The following is a 12,747-nucleotide window of genomic DNA, read 5'->3' on the forward strand; positions in this document are numbered from 1 at the left end:
TCTAATCGGAAAAAGGCGCCCCTCTCCATGTCGCGTTAGGGTGCCGAAGGTGCTCGCCTTCGGCGGCGCCCCATAAGGTGAGTCGGGCAAAAAAATTGGCGTTGGCAACATAAGGGGCGTAGCAAGGCAGGATGTTTAACAGAGGCGTAAAAAGGGCATAACAAGGGTCTACCTGCCCGGGTCACAGGACCTGCCGCATCAAGAAAGGACCATCGCATGATGTATCTCTCCAAGGACCTCCGGATTGACCAGGGGACCCTGCCTGCATGTCACCAGAATGGCAGTTGGTAGGCACCCAGCGCCCGGACGAAATGGCCTCCAGCCCCGGACCGGGAGGTATAACGTGCCCCTTGTGTTCTGCCCACTGGGCCTCTTACCTCGAAAAGGGTAAGCGGCCCTAGGGGTATTTTAAGTGTTCAAAAGGGTGGATCAAAATTAGGTCGAAATAAAAAGAAGGCCAACCCGTGCTTGCCGTGAGGCGTCCACCATTCACAGAATCGACTACTAAAACAAAAGGCATAGAACACTTTTGATCCCGCGCGCTCGCAGTCTCAGGAACAAGAGCACAGATGGCCGGGTTGCGGACTCCGCACAATCGAACGGCTGTTGGTTGCGGTTTCCGCACAATCGAACGGCGTTGGTTGCGGACTCCGCACAATCGAACGGCGTTGGTTGCGGTTTCCGCACAATCGAACGGCGTTGGTTGCGGTCTCCGCACAATCGAACGGCGTTGGCCGCTGAAAATAGCACCAGGCGGCGGACGCCGGGCGCAAGACAACGGCCGTGGAGACCTAATGCTTCAGATAGCCGTTCAAAAGTCTTTAAAAATCCTTTCGCACCATCAAAGGTTTGACTAGGACGTATATTTTGCCTTTATAGTTTTGACTGTGACCGCTAGACGACTAACAGTTACTACAGTACAAGACATAGAGCTTCCACGTTTACTTTTTCATTGTCACCACCAAACTCCAGCGCCAGCTTGCGATGCTGAATGAATTCTTATTTGTTCCATTAAAATGTATGAATCTGAATGGGTGAATATACGCCCGCACGACCTTTTGAACGCAAAATGTCATGCATTAAAGCGCGGAAAGGCATTTCTTTTAAATGCGTCACCATTGTCGTCCTCCGTTGGTGGTCGCCTAATGTTAGCCGCGGGCCGACGCCGTTCAGCCTACGGAGAATGCAACGCCGGCCGCCGAAATTTTTGTTACTAAGGCTTGCGAATGCGCATGTTATATTATTCAATTTGTTTGCGACTGGGTCCTAAATGAGTATTGAGCATTCCCAGACGAACGAGGTCGGCCATTCTCATGCCGCCAATTTTCGCCCCTGCCGGTTCTACAAGCTACGTTCACGGGGTCCTCAATGCCCCTGTAGAGCCCAGAAAAATGCTGGTAAAATCTCTGAGACCTGAGTACCATCGGTGTAGGAAAAATTCTACTGACCCATCACAAGACTGACAACTTCGGTGGTTTAGTTCATGCAATGGCTCAGCGCCCAGCTGCTTTAACTGAATGCCTTAAATACAACAGACTTGCATCTTTCGGGGTTCATGGCTTATGTTCCAATTAAAGAAAATAAAGATCAAAGCAAAGCGAATGAAATCTTGCTCCTCGAAATTCAGAGCGCCATATCCGGTGATTTATTTGTGGGCCTTTCACCACCAAGGGCTCTTTTTCACTCTGTGTCCCCCGCACGCCGACTCTGGTTACGCCCCTGCCAAAGTTAGATCACAGATGTGCGGGTTCTGAACGCAAGTACGCCTACAGGTGTAGACTGGCTAGCGTTCGACGCTCTCCCAAGGGTTCTACAGGAATGGCCGCCGCCTCTACAGCTACTCGCTGTTGCATGCGGCAACCAGCAGTGGGTAACGAATACAAGCAAAAAGAACGAAGCATGAGTGGGTACTAACAATTGGCCTTCAAAAGTCAATCTGAAAGTAGTCGGCGGTTCAAACGTCTCTCAGGAGAGCATGCATGGCCGGTTAAAGATGCCTAGTGTTGAAGAAGGACGGAACGGGACGATCAAAGTAAACTTGCGATCAGTTGACCCACATACCCTTGTTATGAGTTGGACGGGCACTACAAGTATAGTTGTTACGTTCAGATCGATTTCAACCTTCGTAGATAGCAATCTCAAATGCGTATAAACACGCACGTACCCTATACTGCATCAGCTCATTACAGGCCAGGCCGTATCGCTGATGGGTGTAAATAAATGCAATGCAACGATGCGAAACACTCCATTCTTTTACTGATGACTGAGGTTTGGTGACGAGCTTTAATCGCGATGAAAAGCTTATGGAGGCAATACTCATTGCAAAAAGAAACGCTGGCATGAAGTGTTCGTTGGATTTTAGAACTCCCAAGGTGTGTATAATCACAGTTGCTGGAGATCCTGTGAGGGTCGGGGCCCTGACCCCCCCCCCCCCCCGCCCTCCCATCGGGCCCCGGAAAACCTCAAGTGTGGGTTGGGTGTCTGGTGCCTTCCGGCAGCACCGTTTTCCACTGGCGTAGCGCGAAGAGCAATGACTGCACTGAATGGAAAGCATCCCAAGAGATTTCTTCTACCAGAATGTAAACTGGAGGCAGTATTGCTCTCTCTGGGCCTCAGTGCACCCTATTTGGCTCTTCGCCCAGCGAAAGAAGCGCCTCGTAGGGATACCGGAGCGCTTGCTGACTCTTCAGCTTTCCTCCATCGTGACCTCTGCCGTCGTGAACGCGAGACCGCAGGCCCCGCCCAGCCCATGCTGAAGCTCCCCAAGCTTGACAGCTCGGCGCCGCGCCGCACCTTCGCCAGCCTCGCTGCGGGATCTCCCCGTCTGTTGGAAAAGGCTCGACGTGTGCTTCTCAGTCTACGACGACTGGCCCCGGGTCGTGTGGAGCGACCATCGGCCTTCGTCCACGACAGGACTCCTGACGTCGATCGTGTCATTAATGAAGCAGCATCTCCGTAATCAGCGCAACATGCTGGTGGACCGCCTGCGGCTTTTACTCTCGGTTGCAAGGGGAGTGAGAACGCATCGACGCTTCCCTGAGTGGCATCTGGAAAGTCTCCGCGTTTTGCGTCCTCGGGGAGCACTTTTGGACGGCAGGCGCCACGAGCGGCTCGTGTGCGGCAGGGGCGACGGGGGGGGGGGGGGGGGGGGGGGGGGGGGGGGGGCTGTGAGGCGCCGAGATGGGGGTCGCCGATCTGACCATGCCAAGGGCAGTGGACAAACGCCGAGCGTCTAAGAATGTGCGTGCTTCGTGTGCCGACATCGGCGGCGGCATAGGTGCGTCGCTGGTCCGGCTTGCGTCGTGCCGGACGTCGAAAGGCAGATCACGGATCTCGTCGGTCCGTGGCTCCGACCACCGGGGCAGCTGGAACGACAGCGCCGCCTATAGCTGCTGCAGCGGAAACGACAGCGTTACCTATAGCTGCTGCAGCGGAAACGACAGCGTTACCTATAGCTGCTGTTGTCGCGACGGCAGCGCCATCTGCCGAAAAAAGCGCCACCTCGCGGAGGGCGGCGCCACCTGTCGGTTGTTCATCAGCAAGAGACAGTGCTGACGGGGTCCAGCGACGCACCACCTGTCGGAGGCGGCCCAAGCGGCTGACGCGACGGAGCGATTCCATGTTTCTTCGGCAGTGACCCTGCAGGAGCCCGATGGAAGGTGGCCCGATGGTGATTCAACTTCACGCTGACGCGGCGTGAGCTGTCCTCGGCAGTGACCCTGCAGGAGCCCGATGGCTGGCGGCCCGATGGTGATTGAACTTCACGCTGACGCGGCGTCGGCTGTCCTCGCCGCGGCCCGGTTTATCTCGTGCGCCTGCTGCTGGTTACCAGGCGCATATCCAGAGTATGTCAGCGAGTCGACCTGGCTCGGCTCAACCTCCACCCAGCGCCACCTACCTACCCGGTCCGGTCACCACCCAACACCACCTACCTACCCGGTCCAACCACCAGCCAACATCACCCACCTACCCGGTCCGGCCACCACCCAACACCACCCACCTACCCGGTCCGGTCACCACCCAACGCCACCCACCTACCCGGTCCAACCACCCGCCAACGCCACCCACCTACCCGGTCCGGCCACCACCCAACACCACCCACCTACCCGGTCCGGTCACCACCCAACGCCACCCACCTACCCGGTCCGGTCACCACCCAACACCACCCACCTACCCGGTCCGGTCACCACCCAACGCCACCTACCTACCCGGTCCGGTCACCACCCAACACCACCCACCTACCCGGTCCGGTCACCACCCAACACCACCCACCTACCCGGTCCGGTCACCACCCAACACCACCCACCTACCCGGTCCGGTCACCACCCAACACCACCCACCTACCCGGTCCGGTCACCACCCAACACCACCCACCTACCCGGTCCGGTCACCACCCAACACCACCCACCTACCCGGTCCGGTCACCACCCAACACCACCCACCTACCCGGTCCGGTCACCACCCAACACCACCCACCTACCCGGTCCGGTCGCCATCCAACACCACCCACCTACCCGGTCCGGTCACCACCCAACACCACCCACCTACCCTGTCCGGTCACCACCCAACGCCACCCACCTACCCAGTCCGGTCACCACCCAACGCCACCCACCTACCCGGTCCGGCCACCACCCAACGCCACCCACCTACCCGGTCCGGCCACCAGCCAACGCCACCCACCTACCCGGTCCGGTCACCACCCAACGCCACCTACCTACCCGGTCCGGTCACCACCCAACGTTCCCCACCTATCCGGTCCGGTCACCACCCAACGCCACCCACCTACCCAGTCCGGTCACCACCCAACGCCCCCCACCTACCCGGTCCGGCCACCACCCAACGCCATCCACCTACCCGGCCCGGCCACCACCCAACGCCACCTACCTACCCGGTCCGGCCACCACCCGACTCCGTGGCGAGCACCGCGGCCAGCAATCGCTGGCTGACGACTGCGGGTGCTGCCGTGGAATCCTTCCAGGTCTCCAGCGCGAAGCGCTGGCGACATCTAACCTGCATCATCATACTGTGAGGTCGAATGAAGCTCATCAGAGCCTCGGAGGGACCGACCTCGTCAGCAGATGGATACCCAAGGTGAGGCGACACAGTTCTCGGTGACGTCGCGAACGCCATTAAGTGTCGACGATCTTCGAGAGTGTGAGGTTACTTAGTGGAAACGTCTTGTGTGACGTCACCTACCAGAATCGTCAAGTGTGACATCACCTACCGGAATCGTCTGGTGTGACGTCACCCACCGGAATCGTCTGGTGTGACGTCACCTACCGGAATCGTCTGGTGGGACATCACCTACCGGAATGTCTGTTTTGACGTCATCTACCGGAATCCTCTGGTGTGACGTCACCCACTGGAATCGACTGGCGCTGACCGACTGTTTGGCTGTCGCTAGCCAGACCCAGCCGGTTCACGTGGGCCGTCTGACGGGCCGGCGCTCGTGCCGTCTGCGCCACGACTGCCTTAGCTAACCACTGACGCGGCAGCTACGGAGCTCTTCTCTCAGGGAGAGCTCCAGCTGGCTTTAGATCTGACAGCTGGCAGCAGTTAATGCCCGCAAAACTGACAGCTGCCCGCAGGACTGACAGCTGGCCGCAGGCACCTGCCGGCGAGACCTGGACTGGTAGGAGGCCCGCCGTGAGCGGCTGCTGCCGTGACGTTCCCAGCCGCACGGCCACGGGAAGTCGCCGTCAAGACGGCAAAGTAGCTGATCCTCGCTTCGTCTCAATGAAACGAGATGGACGATGAGCGGCTGGACCGGGGCTCCTCAAGCTGCGCAGCACGCGGCGAGCCGGCGGCAGGTCTCCGCCTAGACGGTGCTTGGGCTCCGCTGCGGCAGGTCTCCGTCCAAACGGCGCTTGGGCTCCGCTGCGGCAGGTCTCCGCCCAAACGGCGCTCGGGCTCCGCTGCGGCAGGTCTCCGTCCAAAGGGCGCTTGGGCTCCGCTGCGGCAGGTCTCCGCCCAAACGGCGCTCGGGCTCCGCTGCGGCAGGTCCCCGCCCAAACGGCGCTTGGGCTCCGCTGAGGTCTCCGCCCAAACGACGCTTGGGCTCCGCCGTGGCAGGTCTCCGCCCAAACGGCGCTTGGGCTCCGCTGCGGCAGGTCTCCGCCCAAACGGCGCTCGGGCTCCGCTGCGGCAGGTCTCCGCCCAAACGGCGCTCGGGCTCCGCTGCGGCAGGTCTCCGCCCAAACGGCGCTTGGGCTCCCGCCGTGGCCGTGCGAGCCCTTAACACCACCACCGCCGCGCGTCTCCTCCGCAGACGACTGTGACACAGAGGCCGTCGAAGTCCGGAGCAGGTGACGAGCCGTAGCCAGGCTTCGGCACAGCAGTGCTGTCCGGCGAGGGGGGAGGCGGGATTCCAGGGAGGCGCCACCGAAGCAAACAGACGGCTCAAGTCGTCATTTTGCAGCTTTCGGTCCATTCATCGCTGATGACGAATTGCGGTTGCCCACCCCTTCAATTGAGACCTCCATGTGCCTCTACGGGATGTCTGTTGTCTCGGCTTGCCACCCTCCCTGTCACTGGCAGTGCGTCAGCTGTCCTCGCCGGGGGCTGGACGCGAAGGTGTGCCGCCGTGTGCTGTTCGTCGGTGTTCGATGGACTCGGACCTCATATACTGCGTCTCGTCAGTGCACCTATAGTCGCGTGTGTGTTGCACGCCGCCCGGAAGCTTGCGGCTGTCGTTCTCGCGTGACCTCGTCACCCACCGTGACGGGATCGGCGCGTTCAGGGCGCCCAGAGACCCGCGTGGTCCTGAGGCAGTCCGCTCGTTATTCACCACACGTGCTGCTGCGTTACGGCGCACCTCCCGGCCGTCGCTGGCAGACATGCTGTGGCTGCCAGCTGTCCGCCCGTTCATGCTGCAGCTGCCAGCTGTTCGCTTGTTGATGTCATGCCACGTATGTTATTGTGTTATGTTGTTGCGGTATGTTACTTCCACGCAGACTTGTCCAAGATGTGCTTGCCTCCGGAAAGGGTTCTTGATAATTTGAGCTGTATGTATTATGTGTGGTTATATATATATATATATATATATATATATATATATATTTAATTATATCATACTGCTATCCCCGGAGTTATACAAGGGAGACCGCTGCCATAGAGGCGTGCTGAACATTTTTTTGTGCCAACGAAATATATAACATGCAAAAGAAAACATTGTAATCGTTTGATGAACATTATTGAATCATGTCTTGTACACTGACATGTCCAAAAATGGTGATGAAACTAAAAGCCACCCGCATCCAGTCAAAGCTTAAACTTGTTCTAAACGTCACGCAAACGTCACACAAACATCAAACATCTAACGTCTAACGCCACAAACGTCTAAACGTCACAAATGCAGCCCAAAAAAGGAATAATTTTGGAGCTGTGCTGAACACAACAATACTGAGCTGTAGTGTTTCAATAGTTTTCTCCACGGATGTCCAGTTTAAACACCATTGTTATGCAGCACGTCTCGCTCAAACCATCTCCCCTGCAGGACTGGACCCGGAGCCGCAGCGCGATCAAGGGCGTATTTACATTTCCCAAAGTGATATTATAAAACAAATCTCTACATCGCGAGCAACGTTTCAGCTGTGCCATGAGCATTGCTTCATCTATTTCTACATTCTCTAACGCTTAGGACGTAAACTTATAAGCTGTACACAGCGTGCACGTTTTAAAGCGCACGTTTAATGTGTTTTCAAAATGTCCCTCCTGTGCAAAACAGGTTAATCCTGCTTTCCGTCAACGGCCGGCGACTGAGGAAAGGGAAACAGAATTGACGCTGGCGTATTTTCTTATCCTATTCTTTTGACACGTGGGGCCTTGTCTGTGTCGTCATTTGTATTCACCTTTGCCGGAATTCCTTATGATATTGGCCCCTGCACTTCACTGGGCGGGCCGCGAGCTGTTGGGACTCCTTATTGGCGCAGGCGAGGACGGCGGTCTTGTGCCATGCTATTTCCAGTCGTGTGCCGCGCTTGGCCAAGCCACCCAATAGAGCAGGTTTGCCCTTCGACGTTACAGCTGATCATCCTGGGCGATGCCCGAGACCAGTGGTGCTGCTTGCACGGCATGGACAGCTAGACTCACACAAGCTCGTCATTGGTTCAGTCGTCTGTATTGTCCTCGAGGCTTAACACGCCATCGCAACTGACAGAGCAAGACACGAAATACACCACGGAAAGGATTCCGCGGCACTGAATAAATAGCAAATACAAACCTAAGCACGTTTGCCTACAAATGATAAGATGTCTACACAAGCCAACTCTCCGCCTCTGACCAACCATGGAGGCGCCTCTGTGGTAGTACTAGCCTTCCAGCTTGGAATCAACCGCTGCAATATCACATGTGCTAACTGCACCACTCCCCTGCTCGTTTGCCCCGTCCTACGTCATCTCACTCGTTCCGCGTGATTCGTCCGTAGAGCACTGTCACGCGCCGCGCTCGGGTGGGGTCAAACCACAGGCCACCCAAGCGCATCTGCACTGCCGCGCCGTTTAAAGCAAACATCGCTTCTCACTTCCTTCAGGCACGGCAGAAAGCAAACATTCCTAAGCTCGTGCTTCCACGACCGTAGCCACTCCTTTCAAGCACTACACATTCTCATTCGGAGCTATCTTATAGCACTGATGCCTACAGCAAATAATGTCAATCCGGCTGCAAAGCTGGCTGGGGTAATTCCCGCTGGGCCTGTTGGCCATAACAAAGAAGTGAAGCCATTACTGCAGTTAGTAGCCCCCACCGCCACGCAGCACTCGAGCCGTTCATGGAGGATGCTCCACGACCGTTAAATAGACATGGCGGCCCAAAGGGCCGGGCGTCGTATACCGCCGGCGATTGTCGAAAATCTTCTGCTTCCATAAGCCGACCACGAGCGGAAGCCGAGGAACACCGAGGTCACCAATCAGAAACATAGCTGACTTTCGAGTCTGGCGGCCAGGGTAGCCACTCCCACACTTAAAGTTTCTCGTCTTGTTCCTAGATGGCTGCATCCGAATATCACAGCTTTTGCAGGTCACTTGCCGAAGCCGAATTTTGATTGGCCTACACAGTGCGGGAACAGCTTTTGGCAGAGGTCCACCGTAGGCTTCTTTGACATCTGCTGACAGAGCTCGGCGAAGCTGCCCTCATAGAGATACGTCGAGAAGAACCAGCGTGGCGGCTTCCTGCAACACAACAGTGGAGTGTGGTCAGCGCCCGTTCGCCTGCGGGTGTGCACGCAGCCCACAAGCTTACTGGGTCGGCCCCGCTGCCTTCTAGAAGACACCGAAGCTTGACTTCTACAGATCACCCTTTGGAACGTCACAACGGGGCGATCCCACAGCTCCGACTGCTCTCAAGTCACTTTTGTCAAAGGATCGCACCCATCACGATACATTAGTTGGAAGAAAATTGTGAAAAGGGCAAAGTTTCGAGACAGCTGTTATACCAAGCATTGGCATGCTGATAAATTTTATGTTCCGTGCACACGCATATCAACCAGCGAGGACCAGACATGTGCACACATGTGATATAGCTATGGACCGACGCCTGCGCGTAGTTAAGCATGGTTAAACATGACAAACCGGTTTCTCCGACACATCAGACAGGTATGACTGAACTGTCAGGTGTCCACACTGTCGTACAGTGTGCACGCATCTATCACACAGCTATGCCTCACGCGTGCATGCGTCTGCCGCGTGTTTAAGACCCTGTGGTACACGGTGTGTCTGTCATAAAGTTTTTTATAAATTTGATCCAAACTTTTTGAATGGATGGATTTCTGGGATCAGCGCTCACGCTAAACAGTGCCTGTGTTAGCCCTGACCCCCACCATACGATCGCGTAATTCCAGACAAGGGCAGAATTAAATGGTGAAAGCTTAACGTTCCGCAATGCTCTTCACGTTGTTGTGCTTTACGCCGCGTCTGTCATACAGATATCACGCATCATGCATAAATCCTTCATACAGTCATGACACTCCACCACCCGTCTGTCACACAGTCAGGACATCCTTACACGTGCATCTGTTAGATACATATGAACCTCTTTAAGATGTCTGTTACGCAGTTATGACCCTCTTTTAAATGTTTGTCAAGCAGTCATGACCCTGTTCCAGGCGTCTGTCACGCAGTCATGACGCCCTTCCAAATGTCTATCATGCAGTTATGACTTTCTTCCAGACGTCTGTCACGCAATCATGACCGCCTTGCACACGTCTGCCGTTCCGTCATGAACTGCCGCGCACACAGCGTTCGTCCAGCTGTCCCGCGCCGTGCAGCGTCCGTCACCCAGCCGTGCGCGGCGGTCCGTCTCCGTGGGTCCGTCACACAGCGGAGCTGCTGCGCGCCCGTCTGTCACCCGGCTACGGCCGGCGGCGCTGGCGCGCGAGTCGGGCCGGGGTGAGCCGGGCGCGCCGGCGCCGCTGGCCCGGTTCTCCGTGGCGCCATATGGGTTACTCGGGCCGCTGCCGACGCGTTGTCACGGCAAGCGTCCTGACGGCCGCAGCCGCGCGCGTGAGTAAGCACGCTAACCAGCACGGCGCCTCCGGCGGCAGCGCGGCCCGGTCCCGTGGCCCGGCGACGCTTCGGCTTCGGAGTGACGTCACACCGTCCAGGACTGACGTCACTGCGCTCTGACTGACGTCACATACGCTGGGTGCGGCGAAGCCTCGCGCAATACGCCTAAGAGGGGGAGAGGGGTTGAGCAGGGAGAATAACTAGGAGTATTTCGCCCAGAGTTTGGCCCATTTTCTTTCCAACGTTTAGCGATGGCTGCTAGCCACTCCGAGAGCTCACTAAATACCATTGCTGGCCACTCCGAGAGCTCACCAAAACCACTGCTAACCACTCCGAGAGCTCACCAAAACCATTGCTAACCCCTCCGAGAGCTCACCGAAACCACTACAGCCGTTCGCATCAAATCAACCTGCTTGAGGTTTTTAATGGAATAACCTTGCATTGATTTGGAATATAAATACAAAATGCCGCAATTTTCGTCACCAAAGCTGCATGCTCCATTGATTTCCTACTCATTGCACATAATACAGTTTGTAAGTTGCAATATCAGTTTAAACGCATAAGTTCTGTCTGCACGGCTCTCGACGGCTTTATTTCATCGCTTACTCTATGCGTTACGCCAAAAGTATTTCTCATTATCTACACGATAACTGGTTTTGAAGAGACGATTTCAAGTCTTGAACACCAAATGTGGGGAATTCTATAAAAAAATATATCTGCGAATCACAGGTAGCATCCCAAAAATACTGTGTCGTGTGAACGGTGCCGCATGTTGGTTGTTCCGGTTTAGTTTTGTTCATTCAGCTTGCGTGTCAGCCTGTCGATCTGCCAGCTGAGAGTGTGGTTCCCTGTTCAGCTGGGTGGGGGGGGGGGGGGGGAGGGGGGATTTAGAACCCTTCCACCACACCTTGGCCCCCTCCCTTCCAACGTTGACGAAAAGTGTACCAAAGTCGGGGTGAAGCTCGTTTGTTGGCTATTTTGAGGGCAGATTGCGTCATTTTGCACTGCCCAGTACCACTCACCTCATCTCCTTCTGAGGAGGACCGGCGCTCCTGATGCCGCCTGTCCAATACGCGGTTGGGTTGGATATTTGGCTAACGACACTTTTTGTGTACGTGGGTCACGGTACATGGAGCTTAAGATGGGTAAGTCACGGCACATGGAGCTTAAGATGGGTAAGTCACGGCACATGGAGCTTAAGATGGGTAAGTCACGGCAGGTAGCTCAATGGACAATGAAGACGTTAGGATCTGACACAAAGCCAGAGTGTGTGGCGCAGTGGCCCTGCGGGTCTGTGCACCTGGGATCGGGTCTCCCCGTGGACATGAGGCTGGGTCTGGCTGCGACCATTTCCGAGTTCAATTTCATTCGCGGCCTGAGAAGGTAGGGCTTGACTACGCTGACTGAAAGTAACCGACACGGCGTGATCAAAACTGGAGACCGACACTGTCAAAGCCAAACACTAACTCGTTCAAAGCTAAAGAAAGATGAGAGAGAGAGAGAGAGAGAGAGAGAGAGCCAAGAGAGCTTTCCAAACAGACCTTTGATCGTCGGTCCCGATGGGCCATTCAAGCCCCTCTTCGGGCCCCCTTGAACACTGCCCCTGGTCGACTCGGGCCCCCTTGTCAACACAGCATACCTTGGTAGACACTGTGGGCCCGTGGAAGACACGGGGGCTCCTCATAGGCTTAGGGGCCTCAACCGATGTGAATAGCGGACCCCGGCCTTGTCCCTGCTTTGGGAATGGGCCCCCATGACCGAACAAACTTGAAGTCGACTGTTCAGTTCTGGTGGTGCCTGACCGATATAAAGGCCCCCCCCCCGTAGGCTCAATGGGCACTTAATCTGCGCCCACGATGCCCTGAATGGCATTTGAAGAACCGGCCCTACGGGTCTGGCCCGTAACCTTACCTCCAGCCAACCCTTCGAGCTCTTAATTGCGGGTAGCGAGGGACTCTTTGGGCTCTTCGTCCTTTGGCCCATTGACCTCGGGCCCATTTGTAGGTCGCAAGAGGCCCTTCGGGCCTCTCGCGACCTAACAGGGGTGTTGGGGCCACACGCCTCCTGTGTAGACGTAACGCCATGTCCCTGCCCAGAGTAACGTTACGCCCAGGTGTGGCTGCCAGCCATGCTTAGGTTTTTTTAAAACGTTTTTATCTAAAAACGCAAAACCTCAAAGCCGGATACTGTTGGCTTCCTTGCATGACAAGCAACACGCCTGCTTTTGTTCCGCACCGCTAGCTCAATT

Source organism: Pollicipes pollicipes, unplaced genomic scaffold, assembly GCF_011947565.3.
Source record: "Pollicipes pollicipes isolate AB1234 unplaced genomic scaffold, Ppol_2.1 Scaffold_6052;HRSCAF=7182_pilon_pilon_pilon, whole genome shotgun sequence".
NCBI lineage: Eukaryota > Metazoa > Arthropoda > Thecostraca > Pollicipedomorpha > Pollicipedidae > Pollicipes > Pollicipes pollicipes.